Source organism: Schistocerca serialis, chromosome 1, assembly GCF_023864345.2.
Source record: "Schistocerca serialis cubense isolate TAMUIC-IGC-003099 chromosome 1, iqSchSeri2.2, whole genome shotgun sequence".
Classification (NCBI taxonomy): Eukaryota; Metazoa; Arthropoda; class Insecta; order Orthoptera; family Acrididae; genus Schistocerca; species Schistocerca serialis.
Genome location: NC_064638.1, coordinates 1,218,345,934 through 1,218,373,456, shown reverse-complemented (window position 1 = coordinate 1,218,373,456; position 27,523 = coordinate 1,218,345,934).

Here is a 27,523-nt window from a genome sequence, read left to right as displayed (position 1 = left end):
GTAGGAATGTGAGGTGTTTAAATTCGTTTGGGTCAGAATTAGAGTGCATGCTTACAAGAAGCAAGGCACGTTTGCTACAGAGTATCGGAAGTAATTGTATTTTGTTAACTATGGATTCATGTCAGATTATTAGCGGTGACCAGGCTGATATTACACGGGATTCTCAGGTAAATGCGGTTGCGGACTGGGCAGAAATGTCAAACGTAGAACTTACAGAGTATGACGACATGTCTCATTCAGGTGACGAAAGTTTTGTTCTAGTAGCCTTGTTGCCGATGTCACTGACATAGTCTCGAAATGTCAATCTCTTGTCTACCTTGATTCCAAGGTGCTTGACAGTGCCTGACCATGGGAGATTTTTATCACTTAACCTGATGCAGAGATTAGGATGTATCCTTTTCTATGTGAAAAGTATGGCCTGTGACCTCTCCGCATTGATGGGTATCTTCCACTGGTTTGCCCATTGCTAAATGTTCTCAAGGTGTTCTTCTATTTTTCTAGCTATATATTGCAGGTTGGAACTACTGTGGTGCATCGCAGTGTCATCTGCAAATAGAGACAAGTGACTTCCTTGTTGCTTAAGGATATCATTTGCGTGGATAGAATAGAGAATGGGTCCCAGCACTGAGCCTTGTGGGACTCCAGCCTTTATTGATCCAGTATCACTTGTAGCTCCTGTGACATGAACATAGAATGTCCTGTTGTGAAGGAATAAAGCTATAGTATGGATGATATGATTGGGGTATTTGTACTGAAGCAGACCGAAGATGAGGCCGAAATGCCACACCCAGTCGAACGCCTTTTCAGTATCAAGCAGGACCGCTCCAGTGCTGTGTCTTGTGTTCCTGGCTTGACATATGTGCTCGATGAATCTGGTCACCTTGTGGATTGTGCTGTGTTCCTCGCGGAATCCGAATTCTTCTGGAATTACAATTTCGTTGCCCTTGAGAATTTTTTTCATTTCGGCTTGTATGAGTTTTACTAGGATATTTTGTAAGACGTTTAACAGAGAAATTGGCCTGTAGTTTTGTGGTAAGAGTAAAGCCTTATTAAGGTTCGGTCGAGTGATGACATGGGCCAGCTTCCAGGGTTTGGGAAAGTAGTTGGGGCTTAAGCAGGCATTATATATTGACAGTAGAAAATTAATTGTTACTGGCGGTAAGTGATGCAGAAGTTGTGGTTCTATGAAGTCTGGGAATGCAGCCTTCTTGGTATGTATGTTTCTGATATGGTGACATATGGTGTCTGCATTTACTGGGTTGGAGGACGTTCTGATAGGGGCGCCTAGTATGCGGTTCACCCTTGGTGGTCGTCGCTGTCTTCGTCCAGTGTTTCTGGTGCTTGGAATTGCCTCTCGAGCGAGTTCGCCAGTGCTTCAGGTCGATCCATTGGATCCTATACTATTCTACGTTCCCCACGGAGCGGCTCTATTGATGTTTCGTTAATTTTTCTGTTTTTAATGATTTTCCAGAATTTTTCCTCATTTCGTTCGGCTTCTTGTGGAACTGCCTTCACTTTGGTAGCTTTATAGCTCCCTTTTGGCCCTCCTGGCCAGTTGTTCAGTTTTTCAGTGGTCGGTTGGGTCTCTACAATTTTGCCACCTTTATCTGGCGTTCCTTTCTTCGGGTACTAGGTTGCGGATATGTGGAGGTAGTATGTCTCTTCAGTGATGGGAGTTATTGTTGTTGTGGCTTTTTTGCCGCATTCTTTTATGATTGTTGTAATTACTTCTATTGCTCTGTTTATTTGGATTTTAGTTTGAAGTGGAGGTAATTCTTGGGTGTGTGCTGCAAATAGTTGGCTGTATTTTATCCCGTTTGTGCTGATATGAAAGTTGACCAGGTTCCAGTTTATCTCGAGGATTACGAGGTTTTGGTCCGAGTCTAAGTCGTTGACCACCGTGGTTGTTGTGTTCCACGAGAGATTTTTAGCTAAAACGATGTCCAGTATATTTGGGCGGCATGTTGTATCGTGGTGATAGTGCGGTGGCCTGTCTGGATCTATAATTGAAGTATTATTGTCCAGGAATCTGCGGAGCATTCTGCCGTTGATATTCGTAGCGCTGCAGTTGCAGGATCTGTGTTTTGCATTTATCTCACCGCTGATAAGAACACTTTGATTTAGCTGGAATAGGAGCTCAAAGTCTTACGGGGACATGCTCCGTCCAGTTGGTGGGTTACAGGCTGCGGATGTGATGACTGTTTTATTGAAGAGTCTTGTTTCTATTGCTGTTGCCTCCATTGCAGTGAGACGAGGTGAGGGGATAGGTCTGTGAACTATTTTGTCTTTGAGCAGGACGGCTGTTCCTCCAACTGATCAGTTTGGTCTGTCGTTTCTGTGGACCTTATAAGTTGTGATTTTGAAGGTCTGATTTGGTTCAAGGTGTGTTTCCGTAATGAGAGCAATATCTGCTTTATGCTTGTCTAGAAATTTCACTAGAGTAATCTTCTGAGCTATTATGCCATTGACGTTCCATCTCATGATGTTTATTGCTCTATTATAGGGGGGATTTCACAAGGCATGGACTACATCTCAATAGGAAAGGGAAGGGTAAACTGGCAGGGTTGTTAGCGAAATTCATAAGAGGGGACACTAGTACTCATGGATGTACCTCTTTTTTAGACTAATATCAGTGTCCAATGAGAAGTTCAGGCAGGCAGGTGCTAAAGAGGTCCAAAACTCACAAAATTCTCACAACAGGAAAGTAAATAATAATGTTACCATATTTAACCAAAATAATGGTGGATTAAAGAAAAAAGTAATCACAAAAGTAAAGTAAAAAATAATGCTACCATTTTTCACCAAAATATTACAGGATTGAAGAATAAAGTAGATGAGCTCCTGGTTTGTTTAGATTAATTGAATCTGATAATGTAATAGACATACTATGCCTGTCTGAGCATCACATTGTGTCTGATATGGAAAAAGTAAATATCAGTGGTTATAAACTAGCTGCACATATGAGTAGACAGAATAAGGTGGGAGGAGGAGTTGCCATATATGTCAAAAATTATCACTGTGTAGAAAGCGTACATACAAAAAAGTTTTGTCTAGAGCAACATACAGAAGCATGTGCCTGTCAACTTAAACTGAAGGAGGGCTCTTTTATAATTGTAACAGTATATTCCTGGAAAACTTGGATGCCTTGTTGTGCTATCTGTCAGATAGGGGAAGCAAATTATTATTTTTGGGGACTTCAATGTTGATTCACTGAAAGAGTGTAATAGGAAGAACGACCTGGAAGTCTTGCTTGGTTCTTTAATTTGACATCTGTCATTAATTTTCCTACTCAGGTAGCAAAGGACAGTAGCACATTGATAGAAAACACTTGTATAGACCAAGGTAGGTTTAAAAACATAAATTCTTGTCCTGCTGAGAATGGGCTTTCTGATCATGATGCTCAGCTAGTTACAGTATATGACATAGCTCCATTCAGTAATTCAAATCTACCCTCCAAAGTTGTGCATTCAATTAATGACTCAACAATAAGAAATTTCAGAGGAAATCTTCAGCAGTTAGCTGGAATGAGGTGTACAAGGAACCTGATGCTAATTTAAATTATAACTTATTTCATGATAAACTTGTAAGAGAATTTGAAAACTGTATCTCCAAGAAATTAGTTAAATCTAATTATAAGAAACATTGCAAAAACCTTGGCATACTAAACGAATAAATATATCTTGTACCCACAAAAGGGAACTGTATCCAACAACAAGAAAGAGTAATGACCCAGAAACAGCCAAATAGAATAAAAACTAATGTGCTGCATTAAGAAAGGTTATTAAAAAGTCCAGAAGCATGTGCATCATGTCTGAGATTAATACCTCTGATACCAAAATCAAAATAATTTGGAATATTATTACAAGAGAGACAGGGCAACCAAGAGTACAGGATGACGGCATCTCCATCAAAGTGAATGGAAAATTGATTAACAACAAGCTGGAAGTTGAAAACATTTTGAATAATCATTTTTTAAATGTTGTAGGGAAAATAGGATCTAAATGTTCATTAGAAGCAGCAAGGCTGCTAATGGAAGAGGCCTTACCCACACCGTTCGATACAATTGAAATTGCACCCACCCCTAATTCGGAAATTACGAAGATAATAAACTCTCTCAAGAATAAAGTCTCACATTGAATTGATGGCATTTCCAGCAGGATAATAAAAGCTTGTTCCCAAGAAATAAGTGGGATTCTTAGATACATATGTAGTAGCTCTCTCAAGCAGGGTATTTTCTCAGATAGACTGAAGTATGCCATTGTTAAACCACTGCACAAAAAAGGGGATATGTCTGATGTCAACAACTACCACCCAATCTCTCTTCTGACTGCCTTATCCAAAATTCTTGAAAAAGTGATGTATTGTAGAGCATGTTCACACCTTCGTAAAAATAGAGTTTTAAAAAAATGTCAGTTTGGTTTCCAGAAGGGTTTTTCAACGAAAAATTCTATATATACTTTCACTAATGAAATGTTAATTGCTCTGACTAACCGGAAGTCACCCGTTGGGATTTTTTGTGATCTATCAAAGGCTTTTGATTGTGTAAATCATGGAATACTTCTAGATAAGCTCAAGTACTGTGGTATGAATGGGTCAGTGCTCTTATGGTTTAAATCGTATCTAACTGGAAGATTGCAGAAAGTTTAAATAAACAGTTCACATAACACATAAAAAACTGCTGATTTCTCAAACTGGGGAACAATCAAGTATGGGGTTCCGCAAGGTTCGGTCTTGGGTCCTCTGCTGTTCGTAATATATATTAATGACTTGCACGGAGATGCAAAGCTGTTACTTTTTGCCGATGATACAAGTATAGCTATCACACTCAACAGACAAGAAATAATTGGTGTAATTGTAAACAATGTTTTTCAGAAAATCATTAAGTGGTTCTCTGCAAATGCGCTCTCATTAGACTTTGACAAAACACAGTATATACAGTTGCGCACAGTAAATGGAATGACACCATTAATAAATATAGACTTCGATCAGAAATCGGCAGCTAATGTAGAATATTCAAAATATCTCAGTGTATGCATTGATTAGGGGTTGAACTGGAAAACACACACTGAGGATCTGCTGAAATGTTTGAGTTCAGCTACTTATGCTATTAGGGTCATTGCAAATTTTGGCGATATGCATCTGAGTAAATTAGCTTACCACGCCTATTTTCATTCTCTGCTTTCGTATGGCATCATATTCTGGGGTAACTCATCTTTGAGTAAAAGAATGTTCATTGCACAAAAGCGTGTAATCAGAACAATTGCTGGAGCTCATCCAAGATCATCCTGCAGACACTTATTTAAAGCGCTAGATATCTTCACTGTAACCTCACAATACATATATCCACTTATGAAACTTGTTATTAACAATCTGAACGAATTCAAAAGTAATAGCAGTGTACAAGACTACAACACTAGGAGAAAGGATGATCTTCACTGCTCAAGGTTAAATCTAACTTTGGCTCAGAAGAGGGTAAATTACGTTGCCAAAAAGTCTTTGGTCCCTTACCTAATAGCATCAAATGCTGACAGATAGCCATATAGCATTTCAAAGGAAGTTAAAAGAATTTCTTAATGGCAACTCCTTCTACTCATTAGATGAATTTTTTGATATAGTAAGTGGGGAATTTCCCAACCCCCTTAAAAAATAAATAAATAAATAAAATTTTAAAAATTTTAAAAAATTAAAAATATTGAGTGTCATGTAATATTTTGTGTAATGTAATATCTTGTATAGACACATTTTATTAACCTGACACGTTCCACATAATTACGAAGTGTCGTATTCATGATCTATGGAACAAGTACTAATCTAATCTAATCTAATCTCTATTTGCCACCGAGAAGGCTAACAGCACCTTGGAATAGAATTTCGACTTTTGTGAAGGAATCCTGTGCCTGTCTTAATTGCTTTTTTATTTATTTATTTACACAAGTTCCATAGGAAGAAATTGAGGAGCCAGTCTCCAAGGTCTTGGAACGTGTCAGTACGTGAAATTACAACATAGAAGTAATAACAGATAAAAGTAAATGTTTATGAATCCAAAAAAGTCCCTCCATAAGTTTAAGTAAGCGCAATCAACAATGCAAAGGGATCAGCTAAATTTTTCAAGGAATTCCTCGACAGAATAGAAGGAGTCACCCACGAGGAAACTCTTCAGTTTCGATTTGAAAGTGCGTTGATTACTGCTAAGATTTTTGAATTCGATTGGTAACTTATTAAAAGTGATGCAGCAGTATACTGCACACCTTTCTGCGCAAGAGCTAAGGAAGTCCGATCCAAATGCAGGTTTGATTTCTGCCGAGGATTAACTGAGTGAAAGCTGCTTATTCCTAGGAATAAGCTAATGTTGCCAGCAATATTGAGAGGCCAGTGTCAAAATATTCAGACTCGTGGAAATTGGTCGAAAAGAGGTTAGTTAACTTACACGATTTATTGCCCGAAGCGCCCGTTTCTGTGCCAAAAACATCCTTTTAGAATGGGAAGAGATACCCCAAAATATAATACCATACAACATAAGCGAATGAAAATAAGGAAAGTAGACTAATTTGCCTGTCGAACGATCACTCACTTCAGATAACGTTCGAATAGTAAAAATGGCAATATTAAGTCTTTCAACAAGATCCTGAACATTGCTCGGCGTTGTTTTGATCGTGTTTACGATTTTTCGGATGTCAAATTGGGTGATGGAACCTAGGAGTTCTTCAATGTGTATACTGAAAAAAGAAGTGTGTGAAATCTTATTAGACTTAACTGCTAAGGTCATCAGTCCCTAAGCTTACACACTACTTAACCTAAATTATCTTAAGGACAAACACACACCCATGCCCGAGGGAGGACTCGAACCTCCGCCGGGATCAGCCGCAAAGTCCATGACTGCAGCGACTTAGACCGCTCGGCTAATCACGTGTGCATGGAGTCCTACTGCTAGTTGCGATGGAAACTCGGAGGTATCGGCGTTGTTTTCCGTTGTAAATGTGGTGTTTGGCTGTGCTCATCCTCGTGTTTGTCGTAGAGCTGGAAAGTTGGCGGGATTTAGTTGTAAGATCTGTTTGTTTCTTTCTTTCTCCAACCTGTTCTGTGCAGGGGTTTTCACGTTCTATTCTCTTGTTGTGTCTGCACGGGTTTCAGATACACTGGACAGTTCTTGTAGCTACCCGTGTGCTCTCCTTTGCAATTGTAGCATGTCGGTTTCGTTTCAGGTTTCTCCTGGAAGTCGGCAGTCTTGTGTTGTTGCCCACATTTTACGCAGTTTGGGCGGAGGATGCAGCTACACGATCCATGGCCCTACTCCTGGCTGTTGTGACACTGGGTTAATCCCTGTGGACTTTTGTAGGTTCTGACCGTCACCTGCATTTGGAACATTGCCTCGAGATCGTATATTTGCTTCGCTTCTTCAGTATTGTCGAGTGTAACTTGGAAGTGGCGTAATGTCACTTTTCTTCTGGGTTTTCTTGTCGACTGACGTCATGTGCACGACTTTGGTAACTGATAGGTTATGCTGTAGGACGGCCTCGTTGATGCGTTTGGGGTCCATAGTCGTTTGATTACAACTTTCAGTGGCTTGAAGGTGTCCATATCATGTGTGTAGTATTGTGTATTGTTGCCAAGACTGGAAATCGGCGTTCTATATAGGCCTCAGTACTGTGCACAACACACGCGCCGTCCATCACAGTTGCTGCTCTCCAAGACTGGGCAGGTGCCGCCGCCATTAGTAGAACACCTGCGGGAACGATATATCGTACTCAGAGACGGTTTTCGAACACTCGGACTGGCCGCACCGAAGGACGTTCAGCCGGCCGCTGTGGCCGAGCGGTTCTAGGCGCTTCAGCCTGGAACCGCGTTGCTGCTACGGTCGCAGGTTCAAATCCTGCCTCGGTCATGGACGTGTGTGATGTCCTATGGTTAGTTAGGTTTTAGTAGCTCTAAGTCTAGGGGACCGACGACCTCAGATGTTAAGTCCCATAGTGCTCAGAGCCATTTGAACCATTCGAAGAACTTTCTGCTAAAAGGAAACCCATTATCTCTATTAATCGAATTATCCGCCAAACTAATTTCAATTGCTTCTTTATAAACACTGTCCCATCAACTATAACAATTTCGTCAAATTTCATACAGTGTCCTCGTATTTGACTAAAGAAGTTGTTCCATACGGCCTGTTACTGTCCAAAATCGTCTCTGAGTGCGACATATCATTGCAGCTTCTAAGGGTGGCGCCACCTGTCCAGTTTTGGAGAACAGCAACAGTGATGGGCGGCGCATGTGCCAGGTACGGTACGGAGGCCTATATAGGACGTCAATCTGCAGTCTTGGCATCCAGGCGATCATTGTAGGCAAAACCACCCATTCCTTCCGTCTCCTCGATTTCTATATCACCATCTACAGCCCTCCCTCAAGTACGTTGGCGTCACTCTAGACCGTCGCCTCTACTGGACCCCACATCTCCGGACAATCCAAGCCAAGGCACGCTCCCGACTCCGTCTCCTCAAGCTCCTTTCTGGCCGCACATGGGGTCTGGGCCCCTCCACCATCCTCCACACCTATAAATCCCTCATCCGCCGTATCCTCTGCTATGCCCATCCCACCTGGATCTCCGCCCCTCCTATCTTGCACAAATCCCTTCAAATCCTGGAACGCCATTCGCTCTGCCTCACCTATCGCATCCGCCACCCCATCCCCTCGCTGATCCTATATGACCTAATTCTGTTCCCACACCTCCTGCTTTCTGTCGAACGGGTACAGATCCTCTGCACTTCCCGCATACTTGATCCCCCTCACCTGCTTGTCTCTCCCATCCTTTCCCACCCCCGTCCGCTGCCGTGCCTGTATTCCAACATCCCACCCGCTCTCCATCTCTCCACCCTCTGCACCCTTACCCAAGGTGGCTTCCACCAACTCCCCCTCCATGATGATGCCCTCATTTCCTCCATCTGCCCCTCCTACCAACTTTGATCCTCCCCTTGCACCCCTTGTGTTTTCCCAAGGGCACCCCCTCTCCCTTCTCTCCTCCCTCTCTTCCTCACTCCCTCTTCCCCCAGCGGGCTTCCCTTCTACTCTCCTACCTTCTTTCCTCCCCCTCCCCTCTCCTCTGATGCTGGCATCTACACCCTCCCCCTCTCCCTCCTATCCCCACCTTTTCCCCCTTTAGCAAGTCTCCAGATTTGTACATGAGCAGTGAACATCAGTGGGCCAGAGATGGTCACCAGTGTTCGTGTGTGCCTGCATGTCAGTGATTCAGTGTTTCATCATTTGCGCTCCATCGTTCACGTGTCTTTTCTGTCATCTCTCTCGTGTCCGAGTACTGAACGTTTTTTATTCGGACACTGCGCCTGTGATCGGCTCCATGTATTTTAATTTTGTCTGTCTACTGTTTTTTATCCACCGTGTTTGTTTTGTTTTTCGATATCTCCTTATGTACTGATTGTATTATCTGTGGCCGAAGAGCGGCGTAGTTTTTGATGCTGCTGGCCTACCTTTCCTGTAAAGATTTAAAAATGACAATAAAGAAAAAAAAAGTCTTGGCATCAATTCTCAGCGGGACTCAGCTGCAGAAGCAATGTTCTCCTGAAGATGGCGAACAGTTGATTACCAAAATACTGAATCGCGTTGATTTTAGGATCCGGCTTTCAAGATTTATTACACTGCGAAAGCCTATTAAGTCACATAAAGATATTTTAATTAATGTGACTTGCTATGTACTTTTTGGGTATGTCGTCCACATGTGCATCTATTTAGTTGCATGGAATCCTCACTGCATCTTTTAATGCGGGATCTCTGACTATCATATGAGACAGAATTCTCATTATAGTTTCTTTGTACCTTACAGTCGTCTGTTTCAGATTGCTGCCAACCCCAGTGATCTAAAATTCGTGACAGTAGTGTTGGTTTTACAATGTATGGGTAAGGACTTTTATTTAGAATATCTAAATGTACTAGTGAGTATGGGACACCATCATAAAATTTAATAAATGATTTAAATGTGTCCTTGTGCATGATTTTAAAATGTGTTGCTACAAGCAAGTACCACATTCGTAGAAGACCGTCTCTGAAATGCGCATTCACGAATACATTATACTCGCGGCCGACTGGCGCGAAGGTCCCGCCCCCAAATGAGCGGCGGCGGAGGCGCGCCGCCTTTGTTGCACGCCTCGCTCACACTGTTAGTGAGATGTAGTCGGACAGACCGCTCACGCCTTTAGGCGCCGCAGTACGCCGGCGAGTGGTGCCTATATCGTGTAATTTATATGCAAGTGACCAGTGCCTGATTTGGAGAGGGAACACAGAGGCACGTGCTCCCCAGACTGGATTGGTATAAAATATAAAACAACGCTTGTTAGAACACTGTATTCATGACCATTGCGTGTATTGTGCACGTGTGTACTTGCAACTATGACCGCTAAATGGTTGTAATAGATGAGTGCACGACATGGGGCTTAACTTAAGCATCACAACGGTCTAAACACTGAGCAAATTAGTCACACAGAAGGCAGCAAATACAGCATACTTAATTATGCACATGACATGGTACAATATCAGTGATGAATCTAAAGCATCAGCAGGAAATAGAACGCAAGGTAGATTCTTCAGACGGTGTCTTGTCACACGTTGATGAGACTTTAATCAAGTTTTCACTTTCTATGATTGAAAGCCTTCGTTAGAGACAAATCTGTGAGTTTGAAAGATGTCTGTTACATTTGCGAACTCCCATACATTATGTTCACTAACTATCTTCTGCAAACGGGTAATCTTTACTGTAATATCTGCGCCCATATTTCGATTTCCGTATGTCCACGCTGCGTTAGCTACGCTAGTTCGTCAGCCAAAGATCTTGAGGTGGGAGCTGCATCGGCCAATCAGGTGCTAGAGTGTTGAGATGCTCTACATGGCGTTCTTCTTCGTGTCTATACTGTTTGAGGCGGTGAAGGTGTGCATTACCCTCTCTGATATATGGTGTGCTTATGAATCTGGCTGCACTGAATTATACTAAGAAAGAGAGAGCGCTAGGTGTGAAAGGAGCTATGAGTTTGTACTGGTGAAGATATAATCGGAATTATGTACACCTCTTCTTCGTTCTCCTCATACAGAATACAACGTAACATGTTTCTACAACTACACGTTTGACGAGCTATGTTAGGACCGGGAGATATGTCAGACACTGATCTCAAATGAAGTAAACCTTTATATTATTGGTATTCAATAACAATATCAAGGATAAAAGGAATCTCATATCCTTATTTACGTTTCATTCCCACTTCAGTTTACGTAAACGAAATATATTATGTTGTCATGGTGGCACTGAGCATTCACAGCGCCTAGCTCCATTGCCTCGAACATAAGTAATGAAAAAGGTCATGTGCTGTTTTTAACAATCAACAGTTCAATGAGAACATTATCTGTCTGACACAATATACTCAGATAGGAAAGAAGAAAACGTTTTTTACTGTTGGTTAGTTGTTTTCTGATAACGAAAGGTAAGTTTGTCTCTAGAACTTCATGTCAGTGGCTACTTCATACTGGTAGTATGTTTTATAATAATGTCACATTACCATTTCACAACAACCAAGTGATACAGATTTAATAGTTGTAGACCTAATTTTTATTTATTTATTTATTTATTGTTCCATGGGACCAAATTAAGGAGAAGTCTCCATGGTCATGGAATGAGTCAATACATGAAACTCTGACACGATATTAGAAACAGATAAAATGAAATATAAAAAAAACATATTCAGGTGACAAGTTGTAAGTTTAAATGACGAAAATCAACAATGTAACACTGGAATTTGCTTAATTTTTTAGCTCTTCCAGGAGCTCCTCGACAAAATAGAAGGATTGAGTCATGAGGAAACTCTTCAGTTTAGACATAAAAGAGTTTTGGCTACAGCTAAGATTTTTGAGTTCTTGTGGTAGCTTATTGAAAATGGATGCAGCAGAATACTGCACTCCTTTCTGTACAAGAGTCAAGGAAGTGCATTCTACATGCAGATTTGATTTCTGCCTAGTATTAACTGAGTGAAAGCTGCTAACTCTTGGGAATAGGCTAATATTGCTAACAACAAACGACATTAAAGAAAATATATACTGTGAGGGCAATGTCAGAATTCCCAGATTTTTGAATAGGGGTCGACAAGAGGTTCTCGAACTTACACCACATATAGCTCGAACAGCCCGGTTTTGCGCCAAAAACACCCTTTTTGAATCAGAAGAATTACCCCAAAAAATAATACCATACGACATAAGAGTATGAAAATATGTGAAGTAGACTACTTTTCGTGTTGAAGTGTCACTTACTTCAGATACTGTTCTAATGGTAAATAAAGCAGCATTTAGTTTCTGAACAAGATCCTGGACATGGGCTTTCCACAACAGCTTACTATCTATCCGAACGCCTAGGAACTTGAGCTGTTCCGTCTCGCTTATAATATGCCAATTCTGTCTGATCAAAATATCAGTTCTTGTTGAATTGTGAGTTAGAAACTGTAAAAACTGAGTCTTACTGTGATTTAGCATCAAATTATTTTCCACAAGCTACGAACTTATTTCATGAACTACATTATTTGTTACTGTTTCAATATTACACACAAGATCCTTCACTATCAAGCTGGTGTCATAAGCAAACAGAAATATTTTTGAATCACCTGTAATGCTAGAAGGCATATCATTTATATAAATAAGAAACAGCAGTGGCCCCAGCACCAACCCTTGGGGAACGCCCCACTTAACAGTGCCCCATTGGGACTGAACATCGCTACCACTCTCAATATCGCGGAGAATTACCCTCTGCTCTCTGTTCTTAGAGTAAGAGGCGAACCAATTGGAAGCTACTCCCCTTACTCCATAATGGTCCAACTTCTGCAGTAATATTTTGTGGTCAACACAGTCAAAAGCCTTCGTTAAATCAAAGAAAACACCTAGCGTTCGCAACCTTTTATTTAATCCGTCCAAAACCTCACAGAGAAAAGAGAATATAGCATTTTCAGTTGTTAAACCATTTCTAAAACCAAACTGAACATTTGACAGCAAATTATGTGAATTTAAATGTTCCAAAACCTTGTATATACAACTTTCTCGATAACTTTAGCAAACACCGATGGCATAGAAATAGGTCTAAAATTGTCAACATTATCAATGCTCCCTTTTTATAAAGTGGCTTCACTACCGAGTACTTTAATCGGTCAGGAAACCGACCACTCTTAAAGGAAAAATTACAGATATGGCTGAGTACTGGGCTAACATACATAGAACAATACTTCAGTATTCTGCTAGATAACCGTCATATCCATGAGAGTTCTTGGTCTTTAGTGATTTAATTATTAACTCAATCTCCTCTTGTCAGTATCATGGAGGAGCATTTCAGGTAACAGTCTCGGAACACTTTTTACTAAGAGCGCTATATGATTCCCTGTTGGGACTAGGTTTCTATTTTGTTCTCGTGCTATATTCAGAAAGTGATTATTAAATACTGTACATATATGCGACTTATCAGTAACACGGACATTCCCACTACGCACTTATTCTATAGCCTCGACCTGTCTCTGCAGACCAGCAACTTCCTTTACGACTGACCATATGGTTTTAATTTTATACTGAGACTTAGCTATTCTATCTGCATACCACATACTTTTTGCCTTCCTAATAACATTTTTAAGCACCTTACAATACTGTTTGTAATGGGCTGCTGCATTTAGATTTTGACTGTTTCTAACGTTTTGATATAATTGCCACTTTGTTCTACAGGATATTCTTATCCCTCTAGTCAGCCTCCCGGGCTGCCTGTTTGTGCTAGTACCCTGTTTTAAACGTTCTAACGGAAAGCAAAAAAGTCTTGAGAAAAGCATTATATTTATCGTCTACTGTATCAGCGCTATAAACATCTTGCCACTCTTGCTCCTTGATAAGGTTTACAAAGGTCTCTACAGCAACTGGATCAGCTTTCCTGAACAGCTGATGACTATATTTAACACGTGCTGCAGCACAAAAATCTTTTAAAGTTAAATTTTGTGCATCATGATCTGAAAGGCCATTCACCTTTTTGCTAACAGAATGCCCTTCTAGTAATGAGGAATGAACAAAAATGTTGTCTAGGGTTGTTCTACTGTTCCCTGGCACTCTCGTTGGAAAGAATACGGTTTGCATAAGATTATATGAATTAAAGAGGTCTGCCAGCATCCACTTCCTTGCACAATCACTTATACAATTAATATTGAAGTGAACCAAGAACCTCCTCTAGCTTTAGAAAAAATGTTGTGAAATCGGAGTCTGGGGATCTATAAATAACAACAATTAGAAGTTTAGCTCCGTTAAATTTAACCACACCTGCACAACATTTAAACACCTTTTCAGTGCAGTGCTTTGAAACATCAATTGACTCAAATGGGATGCCGTTTTTCACATACATGGCTACTCCCCCACACTGCAAAGAGCTCCTCGAAAAGCTGCCAGCCAACCTGTATTCTGGTAAAGGAAGCCTCTGAATTATCACCTTATTTAAGAAGTGTTCAGATATACCAATAATTTCAGAGTCAACATCTATAAGCAGTTCACTAACTTTATCTCTGATACCTTGTATATTTTGATGAAATATAGTAATTCCCTCATTACTCGGATACCTAAGCTTTGTCAAAAGTGATTCCATTGTTAGAGAGACTTCCCTTAGGCAGGAATACCTATCAGCTGACTTCAATCTAAATCAATTTATTTCCCGCTGATTAGATCAAAACTAAGAGTTCACCATAAAATTCAAAATTAGATTCGGATATGAGGAGGTCAGTCAACGATCAATACTAAATCATTTCAAATGCCGAACATTAACCTTAACTGTTGCGCGACGTACGTGTGTCTGTGAAGAATTCCACCTGAGAGCAGTCAGACTGCACAATGAAATTCTGCTCTTTGGGGTTTTATTCACTTTACAAAGAGGGCATCATTAATCTGGACAATTTCAGGTCGAACTCTAACATCCACTACTGTGAGCAGAAGCTTTTGCCTAGTCACTTTTTCGCAGAAACCATACAAGTTGATTCACTGCGCTTATTTATTTCTCAGTAATGTTATACAAAATTTTACTCGCTAGTGACTCATCTTCAAGGTATGAAGTCCGCATTGCATAGGACCATATGGTAAGAACACTTTCGGTCACCTTGTAGACAGCTAAATAAGAATTAAAGAATTTCAATTACAGCACCACATCGTGAAAATTGTTGTCATTAGTCGATTAGAATTCAAAAGGTATTATGCCAGCCATAATTACAGTAATAGAAGAAAAATGAGTAATTTTATAATTTGCTTTAGTTCAGAATAACGTAAATATTTCAGCTACCAGAATCTGTAATGACTTATACAATGACATTGAGACTTATAAAATGACATTGACTGGTTGACAGGTGAAATTCCATCCGGGCAACTCATTCTATGAAATTGAAGAATTTTTACGTGGAGACGTGTAGCTTCTTTATTTCATCATCGTTACGTACTCTTCTATTAAAACTAACTGTTTTCGTTTATATAACCTCGTTAGTATCATCGTCATAATCAATAGAAGCAACGATTCTGGCAGAAACGTTTTTTTATTTTCTTTTATAACAGTGGTCATAAGAGAATATGATTTCATTATCAATTGTATATATTAGGACAGTCTTCAGGTTTCAATGTCAATGTGTAAAAAGCCCATGAAATAAAAACTATTACGACAGCAGGACGACGTCAGCTGAAATGAAATACCCAATACATCGAGCATAGACAGAAGTAAATACTTAATATGGCACACTGTATCTCTGGACATGATGGTTGTATTCCGCCTCGTTTTTATTCTATGGAAAGTTTACTTGCTGACATTCCGATATGAAGAGGGTCACTGAATGAAATCAGTAATAATTACACGTACGTTTGCGTTCAAGCACCGGGATGAAAGAGAATGAAAATCATTATCTGTAAATGGTCAACATGTAGTCAAATTTAGATACCAGTTAAAAGCACTATCTGATCAGACATATTCGGATGCCCCTATGTAATGCGGAAATGGCCATTAAATACCTCGAGAGGTGGACCCGCCAGCATAAGGAGGAGGAAGAGGAGTACTGTGTTGTCAGTAGAGAAGTAGCAAACAACAGAATGGGACCGTCAGGGGAGCTCAGTGACTTGGAACGTGGACTAGTCATCGGATGTTGCCTGAGTAACACGTCTATCAGGGACATTTCAGCCTTCTAAAGTGGCCCAAGTTGACTCCTGGTGATGTGACCGCGAAGTGGAAACGTTATGGAAGAACCAAAGCTGAACCAAGACAATGCAGACCCTATGCACTGACGGACATCTGCCATCGACCATTGCGGAAGGTTGTTTAAAAAAAATCAAATAAATCAGCAGAAGGAATCACTCGTTAGGTTCGGAGTGCTACTACTACTTCAGGTACCACATTATCTGTGCGTAGGAAGTTATGAAGAGTGGAGGTACAGTGGTCGAGCAACTCCTTATGATCAACACATTATAGTCAGTGCTAAGCAGTACTTTAAACTGCGTAAAGAGCGACATGACTAAACAGTGGATGACGCGAAACGGGTCATTTGAAGTGATGACTCACGCTTTACCCTTTGGGTTTGGCCTATAGAACGTTTCTTTCCTTCACGTTTAGTGCCAGCACAGAAGCAGGCAAGAGACGGTGTTTCTCGTGATTAGGGTGTGATACTCATACCGCGATTAAGAAGGCGCTAAAAGTAGAAGGAAATGAACACATTGTGTACAACAGAACAATAGTTCAGATGTGATGATTGTATCAGCATGACAATGAGCCATGTAATAAGGCAGTATCCGGGAAGCAATGTTTTGTGGACAATAAGATTCCTGAAATGCACTGGCCTGCTCAGAGGGCCGACTTTAAATGGAATATTTCCGTCATACGTTAGAACGTCGACCTCGCTCCAAACGCAGCATCCTGCCTTCTCTGGTTTGAACTAATGCGAGGACTATAACGAGAGTAAGGTCCGATCGGTAGCGAAATGGATACTACAGCCTAAATTTAAAAAATCGAAAGTGTTTTTATTTGCAACAGCGTTCTAAAGCTTCCAGGTGCTTCTCTACAAAGTCGGCGCTCCGACTTCAATATTTGTCGCAGCGTTCTACCGACTGTCCAATAACCTCGTCATAGGGGGCGGCCGCCTGTGCATTCCGCAATTCTACGATGGTCTGCAGCTTGTTGTCTGTGCCAAAATGTTGTCTTCATAGTCAGCAGTTGACGGTAGCAGCCAAGTCCGGGCTTTGTGGTGAATGATTGAACGTTTCACATCGAAAACGTTACATTGCTCCTGTAGTGTGCGGCAGAGAATTTTCGTGAAGAAAGAAACGTGTGGCAGGCACATTGTGCGGAGTTGCATGAAATCAGGCGAAACTTTACAATGGGCACTCACAATTTGTGGTACACAATATTGTTCTAGAAGTATTTACTTGTTCAATGTGTACTTAGAACTGAAAAGAGCGAATTGATGTGATCGACAGGCATACTACAGACACTGTCCGACACATCTGTGTAAAGCTTCATCAGATTTCCAGTCGACTATCGGACTTCAGTTTCCTAATAGCCCTTATACTAAACTGCTGTGGCTGTGTTATTCTAGAGTACGTTGCAATGCCCTTCAGACATGCATGTCTGTATTGTGCTTGGTTGCCTTCGAAATACTCTTGTCTATAATTATTACACCACTCCCAACGGCGTTTCCGCTTCCGGAAGCAGTCTTGGGACACCTCTTGCTGGATGCAACGAAGCGCAGTCTGCGAATTTGTTCTCATCTATCGTTGCAAATTTTCGTCCTTTCAATGGGATTTTGAACTTTGGAAATAAAAAAGTCCATAGGAGCCACGTCCAGAGAGTTCAGGGGATGAGGGAGCACAGTGATTTCGTTTTCTGTGTAATAGTCACGCACCAATGCGGGTGCATTATCGAGATGCAAGAGCCATGAATTGTCTCGCCATATTTCAGGACATTTCCTTCTCATATTTGCTCGCAGGCGTCGCAACACGTCTCGATAGCACCATCGATTAACTGTTTGTCTCTGTGGCACGAATTCAAGATGCACTAATCCTTCAAAGAAAACCAGCAGCATGGCTTTAATATTTGACCTGCCCTCCTCTCGCCGGAGGTTCGAGTCCTCCCTCGTGCATGGGTGTGTGTATTGTTCTTATAATAGGTTATTTTAAGTAGTGTGTAAGTCTAGGGACCGATGACCTAAGCAGTTTGGCGCCTTAGTAATTCACACACATTTAAACATTTTTTGACCTGACCTGAAAAGCAATTTTTGGTCTTGGAGAACCTTCCCCGACACATTGTGAAGACTGAACCTTTATATCAACATCATAACCGTAGATCCACGTTTTGTCATCAATTACGATTCTCTTCACGAACATTTAGTATTCATCTGAGCTATCCAAAAGCGCTTCAGAGTTTGCGAAGCGAAGATGTACCTGGTCTTGATTCATGAGCCTTGCGACGAACTTGGCGAGAACACGATGCTGTGTCAGGATTTCATGGCATAATCCAACCGAAATATTACATTCTTCTGCAATCTCTCAGTCTCTCAGTTTTCAAGTGGTACACTCAATGTCGTTGACGTTCCTCACATGGCCGTCGACGGTAGACGTATAAGGGCGTGCTGAACGAGAGTCATATGCACCTTCCGCCCGGCCACTTTTCGACAGTGTGAAACATTCGTAACACCGAGTACGGCTTAAGCACTCATCACCGTAGACTTTTTTCATCATTTGGAGTGTCTCTGAAGATATTTTTTTGTGTTTTACGCAAAAAATAAGTCTGCCATCTCGAAATTCTGTAACTGTGCGACTCAACGTTCTACTTAATACAGAACTGAATAATAACTGAGAGACAGGCAGTTATACAATTGACACAGGCGCGTGCAGGGGATGCCAAACTTATTTCGCTCCAACAGACCATTGGCGCGACATTACGAAAGTTCCGGAATTTCTTAAACAGATCTCGTACATTACAACAATATAAGCAGTATAGTCTAGTGTTGGATGCCTAATAACTGGGCTTCGACTTAAACCATACATCTCCTCCGGTACGGGACTCGCAGTATCTGTACGAGAGTAGGCTGTGTACGAAAGGAGGAGTATTGAAAGACGTGCACTTCATTCACCATTCAGAGCTCGTATTACATATTTCTAATCCCAGCATTCTGGTACTCGGTAATATAATAATTCAGGCCATATTAATAGTCTCTATGGGTTGCCTAATCTATCTGACGATGTTTGTCACACACTGATCTGTGAGAGGAGCTCGGCGCTAGGAATTTTCTTTATTTATGGGCGAGGGCAGCAGTCTTCCTAGCAGCTATGATGGCTTACCAACCTTGTAACTGCTATTTCTGCTCGATTTTAACGCCGCGAGGTCGCCTCCCTGTGAGATTCCGTTCCTCTGATTGGCCAGTTCAGGTGCGCACCCGTTTTTCGCAGGTGGGCGCCAACCGCCCTCCGCGGGTGGATAGTGGACAAAGGGGCAGTAGGGCAGTTCTAGTGTGACCATGCCTGAGACTGGAGGTGCTGCTTCAGGAAGATGGAGTGTGGGTAAGCACGAGCGCCGACGTGCAGAGGAAGCCTTATAGGTCATTTTACTGTTGTGCGTTCCCTAAATTACGGTTTACGCAATTTTGCGGGTTATAAGACAACAGGTTTTCCTTGTACAGTTGGGCATAATGTGCGCGATGTGTTGGTTAGTCACAGTAGCTTGCAGTTCGGCAGTAAAGTGTATACTTTCATGCTCACTTTTCCGCTTCGTCTGGCAGTAGCTCTTTCATTTCACCCGTGCAAGATTTGACTTAGAATTTAGGTTTTCATAGCTTGAAAACTTGTGCCCTTTGTCCCACGCCACGTGGTGAGTGTCTGGCGCCCCTTCATGTTTCTTTAACGTGGTCGGACCGCGAGCCAAAGTTATCTAGTATCGCCTGTATGAATAGTTTCGCGTCTTGTTGGTTTTACTCCTCTAGTACAGGAGGCTATCTAGTGATTCACCCCCAGCAGCATCTTTCTTAGTCTTAGGCTGATTCATGGTGGTGGTGGTCGTTGAATGCCTGCAACCCCTTCCTTTAGTAAATTGAACTCCATTTGATAATAGGGCGATCGTTCCTTCCTTTTCTCCTGCTATCGTGGCTTATTATGGACGTACGTTGGGGCAGGCTGCTGAACTCAATTCTTTCCTCCCCCACCCCCATTTGATTGTATTATTGTTCAATTTTCAACTGTTAACCTTCATGCCCTCGCGCTAGAAATAGTCACGCGAGCGCTCGCGCAGGCGGTCGACCGACCGCCCGACAGTTTTCATCAACCTCTTGAGGTTTTCCGATTTTAAAGGTCATATTTCCATAAAATATCGACATAGGATATCTCACACAATATTGCATACACATTTGTAATCAAAATTAATTATTTAACAATAATATATACAATGGAATACAAAAAGGAAGCCAGATACCCAAACGAAATATAAGAACATTTTTTTAATTGCAATGTCTTGGGACTATATAATGTAATACTTAAGACTATAATTATTCACTGTCTTAACTCATCAAAAGAAAAGCAAATTTTGGTTTGAAAAAAGAATTTTTGATTGAAAACGTCGCAAACATCTCTGTCAGATGAAAAATGCTGAACAGTCTGTATCGATTTCATTTTCGTTTTGAGGCTGACAACAATTATTGCACGTAACTGTTTTGGTTGAATGTCGTGGACAGACGTTTCTTCCACATTCACCGCATTCTCGCTTTGCTTTTATATTCTTTTTTGACCCACACAATTAACATATTCCTCTCCTTGTAGGGGTTGATACAGCTGGATAAACTATGTCACTCTCTCTGTAATTTTCCAAAAGTCCTAACAAATCTTTTGGTTAATGCTTCAATTTAGGTCTTTCTTTCAGGTTTTCGCTCATCAGTTCCAAAGATAACTCAGGTAAGAATTGTCTTCTCGTTTTTTCTTTCATATTGCATGTGTTGAATTGAAAAATGCGCAACGAATTTATTCCCGCCAAATCAAGTAATCGGAAAAATATACATGCAGGCCATCTTTGTGTTCTTATTGATGTTGAAATTCTGGAGCACGTGAGGTCGACAGTATCAACTCCACCTTTGGTTGAATTATAGTCTGTGATTTGTACAGGTTTTTTTTGTATCTCCATCAATGCTGTTGGCATCATGCATTGTGGAGAGCACTACTACAGCTTTCCTTTGTTTTTGTAATCATTGAAATTAAAGTTTTGTCATCTTGACAACCGAACATGTAGTCTCCTGCCAATGCATTTCCATTTACTGTCACAAATTCTGGGGAATTTCTTTTTCATTTTTTTCTCATTGTACGTAAAAATGTGAGGCCTTTGCTGAGGAGGTATTCAGCCAACGGGTAACTTGAAAAATAATTATCAGTTATTACATTTCTATTTGTTCCTTCTATACATTCAACCAATCTAGCGAACCAAGTCGTATGGTTTGTTGGAGAGTACAGTAGGGCCTGGCACATGTTTTCCGCAGTACACTTCTAAATTATATGTATAAAAAGTGCGTGCATCACACAATGCATGCATTTTTAACCCGTATTTGGCTGGTTTTTGAGACATGTACTGCATGAATGAACATCGTCCTCTAAACGCAATCAACATCTCATCAACAGTGTTAAATTCCCCTAAACTAAATGATTTTTGGCTGTTAGCAATGAAAGAAGACAAAATTTCTCGTTTAGGAGCAAGTTTGTCCGTCGCTTCACGTTCCAATCTCGTGTTTAGGTCGTCAAATCTTATAGCTCGTAGCAAAAATCTAAATCTACTTAGGCTGAAATTGGCTCGCAAAATTGTCAGACCTGTTCCATTGCTATTGAAATATTCAAAGAAATTTGCACGGTTTCCTCTTTTGACCGCATATCAAAAACATAGCACCAAACAATACTAGCATTTCAGCCGTTGTTGTCGGCTTATAATCCCTTTCACGTACTTCAGAGTTACTGCTTCCTTCTGCCAGAGCTTGACGTGCCAATTTTTTCCTCTCAATACAAATATTCGTGTTCCTTACGATCCCTTCTACCAGTTATTAGACACTGAAAACTTTCCAGTCGAGTTTCACATTGTCTGGCTTGTCCTCTAGGACCTGGTAGAGTTTTGATAATATTTTTTGACTTTGATTTTGTGCTGGTAATATTGGCACTACTGGCCCAAACAGTTTCCATGTCTTTACCTATATAAAATCTGATGTAATTTGTTGGTAGCTTCTGTTGATCTATGTCATTTTCTCCCCCGTTTACCAAATTAGTTTCCGACTCACTTTGATGTATATCATCTTCAATCCATTCTTGTTCATAATCTGGGTCATCGGAAACGTCATCTTCTAGGGATTCCTCATGGCCTTTCCCCTCTGCTTCCTCTCTCTCCAATTCAGCCAAGATACTATGTATGTCATCAGACGTAAGGTTTCGTCGTTCCCTTTAAAAAATAAAAATAATTGTTACTTTTGCCAACAGAAATTTCTTAGAATGACGAAGTGCTAAAGTAGAAAGAAAAACAAAATTTGTGAATGGCAAAATTTATAGAAAGTAATGCACATTCACTAGAGAATTGGAAGAGTCTACAAAATTGAGGAAATATGGGGGAATTACAAAAAGAAATACTTACATTACGGAGTAGAAGAGTAGAACAAAGTCTCGTAAGCGCTCGCAAGGCGGTAACTGACCGTTTTTGTAAGTGCCGTAAGCGCTCGCAAGGCGGTAATCTGACCGGCGAACGTGTTCGGGCCTATTTGAACTTGTCCTGAGAAGCAGAGAGGTGCGACTTGGACGAACTTTGAGCAGCATCTGCCGAAAAAAAAGGTGCAGCTAGAGAATACATGTCCCTCCCGCCGCCTCGTTACCTTTGTGGAGTAAGTATGGCGCGAAATTGCAAAAAGGCGGTCACTTCACCGCCCGCGCGAGCGCGTGATTGTTAAGTAAATGAGTCGTTTGATTTTCACATTCTCCGTTTCATTACGTGAAATCACCCTTAGTGTGACAGTAGAATAATGCAGAACTATATCGGTTGCTGTAAGACCCGCCAGGATAGCCGAGAGCGCTAACGCGCTGCTTTGTGGACTCGGGTAGGCGCGCCGGCCCCGGATCGAATCCGCCCGACGGATTAACGACGATGCCCGATGTGCCGGCCAGCCTGGATGTGGTTTATAGACGGTTTTCCACATCCCGCTAGGTGAATACCGGGCTGGTCCCCATGTTCCGCCTCAGTTACACGGCTCGCAGACATCTGAACACTTTCGCACTATTCCATGGATTACACTCGATGCAGACAATTTGGGTACACTAAATCCGTCCCGTGGGGGGGGGGGGGGGGGGGGGTACAGGGTGGCGGCAGGAAGGGCATCCGCCCACCCCTTAACCATTAACATGCCAAATCCTGGCTGACCCTGCGTAACTACGGCACAAGGCTCAAGCGATAGAATATCGGTTGCTATAACGCCGTGCAGGTCTCACGCCCTTAATGATAGGATAGAGATTCAAGATCTCTCACCTGGAACGATCTTTGCCCGCATGGTACCGATAATAGAATAATAATTTTCAATTATCCCCCATTGATAAACTGGGAAGGGTTCACAGCTCAGTGTGATTAGGTGAGCACTAAATCATCTTGATGTGGTGGAAGTATTGGGCTCTGTTTTACGTTGCTGATTTAGAAAAAATATCAAAATTACAGCACCTAAAGCAACGGACAGTAACCTGTAAAAGAAAATGAGCCACCGATTTCAGTATGCTCGGGTAGCCGAGAGAGAAGGCGACCGCTCACGTCAAGTACAAGATCCAGGTTCGAGTCCCAGCCCGGCACGAATTTTCACTGCCACCAATTCAGAACGCAAACAAGGTTTAGCCATTGTTGTTGTGGTCTTCAGTCCTGAGACTGGTTTGATGCAGCTCTCCATGCTACTCTATCCTGTGCAAGCTTCTTCATCTCCCAGTACCTACTGAATCTGCTTAGTGTATTCATCTCTTGGTCTCCCTCTACGATTTTTACCCTTCACGCTGCCCTCCAATACTAAATTGGTGATCCCTCGATGTCTCAGAACATGTCCTACCAACCGATCCCTTCTTCTAGTCAAGTTGTGCCACAAGCTCCTCCTCTCCCCAATTCTATTCAATACCTCCTCATTAGTTATGTGATCTACCCATGTAGCACCACGTTTCGAAAGCTTCTATTCTCTTCTTGTCTAAGCTATTTATCGTCCACGTTTCACTTCCATACATGGCTACACCCCATACAAATACTTTGAGAAACGACTTCCTGACGCGTAAATCAATACTCGATGTTAACAAGTTTCTCTTCTTAAGAAACGCTTTCCTTGCGATTGCCAGTCTACATTTTATATCCTCTCTACTTCGACCATCATCAGTTATTTTGCTCCCCAAATAGCAAAACTCCTTTACTACTTTAAGTGTCTCATTTCCTAATCTAATTCCCTCAGCATCACCCGACTTAATTCGACTACATTCCATTACATCGTTTTGCTTTTGTTGATGTTCATCTTATACCCTCCTTTCAAGACACTGTCCATTCCATTCAACTGCTCTTCCAAGTCCTTTGCTGTCTCTGATAGAATTACAATGTCATCGGCGAACGTCAAAGTTTTTATTTCTTCTCCATGGATTTTATGACCTACTCCGAACTTTTCTTTTGTTTCCTTTATTGCTTGCTCAATATACAGATTGAACAACATCGGGGATAGGCTACAACCCTGTCTCACTCACTTCCCAACCACTGCTTCCCTTTCATACCCCTCTACTCTTATAACTTTCTGTACAAATTGTAAATAGCCTTTCGATCTCTGTATTTTAACCCTGTCACCTTCAGAATTCGAAAGAGAGTATTCCAATGAACATTGTCAAAAGCTTTCTCTAAATCTACAAATGCTAGAAATGTAGGTTTGCCTTTCCTTAATCTTTCTTCTAAGATCAATCGTAGGGTCAGTATTGCTTCACGTGTTCCAACATTTCTACGGAATCCAAACTGATCTTCCCCGAGGTCGGCTTCTATCAGTTTTTCCACTCGTCTGTAAGGAATTCGCATTATTATTTTGCAGCTGTGACTTATTAAACTGATAGTTCGGTAATTTTCACATCTGTCAACACCAGCTTTCTGTGGGATTGGGATTATTATACTCTTCTTGAAGTCTGAGGGTATTTCGCCTGTGTCATACATCTTGCTCACCAGATGGTAGAGTTTTGTCAGGACTGGCTCTCCCAAGGTTGTCAGTAGTTCTAATGGAATGTTGTCTACTCCGGGTGCCTTGTTTCGACTCAGGTCTTTCAGTGCTCTGTCAAACTCTTCACGCAATATCATATCTCCCATTTCATCTTCATCTACATCCTCTTCCATTTACATAATATTGTCCTCAAGCACATCGCCCTTGTATAGGCCCTCTATATACTCCTTCCACCTTTCTGCTTCCCCCTCTTTGCTTAGAACTGGGTTTCCATTTGAGCTCTTGATATTAGCCATATTCGCAAAATGCGAATATGATTTTCGTATTCTCTGGTTTCGGATCTAGAGGAAGACCGGTTTGTCATTTCTCCACAGACGTTCAGACTCCTCATAGAAACTATCCGCCAGCAGAGATCAACGGTCATCAAGGTGACACCCCATGTTAAAGTGCACTAATAACTTTCTGGAGAATTTGATCACATAGTGTGTCCTCTCCAATGAGTCATACATCGTCATTGCAGACAGATATGCCCTTGGAAGACGCCAGTAACTAACTAACAACAACACTGAGTGTTTATGGATCTAGACTGCTGGTTTCTGAAGTCACGTGGCGTGCAGAAGCCCACTGAAAGTTGTTCCCTTACTCACACTCAGTGCTGTTTTTCTGGGAGAACTCTGGGGGATGCGTACCCCTAAACTTTTTCGTCTACAAAGTAATTTTTTTACGATGTTGAGAACTTGGGAGAGTGCCAAAGATTTATTTCAGGAACGTAATTTTTTTGTTTCATTTTTTCGTGTTGGTAATTGCAATACGGAACGATACCAGTCCATTTTTTGGTGGGAAAAACGATGTCATTGACTGTTTCAATCATTTCGAAGCTGCGGCAACCGACAAGCGTGTAGTTCCCTCGCCCGCTAATAGTGGGCGATGGTTGTGCTAAACGGATATGCATACGCTCAAACACCGAGCTACCGGTAGATGTCTCTACGGTCCCGCTAGCATGATCCTTCGCGATTCAGTGCTGTCTTTGTTTTGTTGTTCTTTATTCGTTTGCGCTTGCTGTTACGTTCTTGCCGGTTGTGCGAAGTTTTACAGTGTGTGCTGTCCTTCTTTGCAACTTGTAAGTTAAGCTGGACGTGAGAGATGAGCATAAAACTAACAAACTGTGCTTCATTTGAGGTGATGTAAACCGAAGTATTCGATACCACATTCTCTTGTATGTTTGGATGTTTCTCGGTATCGCCTGCTTCATTTGAGCTAAGTAAGCTGAAAAGTCCGATAACCCTTTTTTTTTGTTAGTTCGACATGTTGATGACGTCATGCCTAAAAGCAGACGAGTGGTATCCCATGCTTCAGTTATAAGTAATTTTCGCTGCATTATATCCAATGTTGGAGTACCATAAAACTTTTTTTTTGGAAAAAAAAGCACTGCTTACACTCAACCAAGGACAGCCCACTAGAGGCCTCGAAGCGCTTCTTTGGGCCGACGTTGCCCTTCGCTGGCACAGAAGTAACGATGCTCCGGTGTGGGTGCTACCCGTTCGTACCAGGCCAGTTTCCGCTAAAAGATTTCTCTTGTAGCGCGCGGGCCGCACAGCTTTGTGGAGGGTTGATTGACGAGAGAACGCTTTTCCGTTAGCATTGGGCGGAGGCTTTCATGTTGTTTACCGCCGTGGGACGCTTCGCGGCAGGCTGCGTCTCGTCGCGGCGTTCGTGCTGATGACAGCAGAGTGTCGCTGGAGACGCCGACGCCGCCTCCACCCACTGCGCCTGCGCACTCTCTCGCTCCGCCACTCAGGTCCCCGCGGTGCCTCGCAGCGCCCGCTAATGTTTCTCGCGATGTTTCCAGGTCGTCGGCTGCCGATGCCGCTGCCGCACAGCTTCGTCACGCCGGGATGCCGAGAGCTCCGTACACCCGAGAAAAGTACAGCGTTTGCCATAAATTTTAGGCTAGTGCATTAGCGTTTTTGGCTGCATGTTGATATTCCGGCTGCTATGTGTTTATTTATCGGTTGACATTTTTAATTTGTTTTTTGTTTACCCATAATTGAAACGGACGACTTGGGACGTCAGCTAGTATAATATTTGTTAAAAAATGACGAAATTCCTCCAGCTGTATTAAGGTGTTGGTTTTATTGGCAAGTAGTTTCGATGCTGTTACAACATCATCTTCAGGCCCATACTTGTTGACAGCAACCGTGTGTGTCTAACACCAGTAGTCAGTGGTGAGATAGGGGTGTTCCATGCGAAATGCAAGTGAGTTACTACTTGCCTTCTGCATGCAAATGTGATGATCTGTCGTG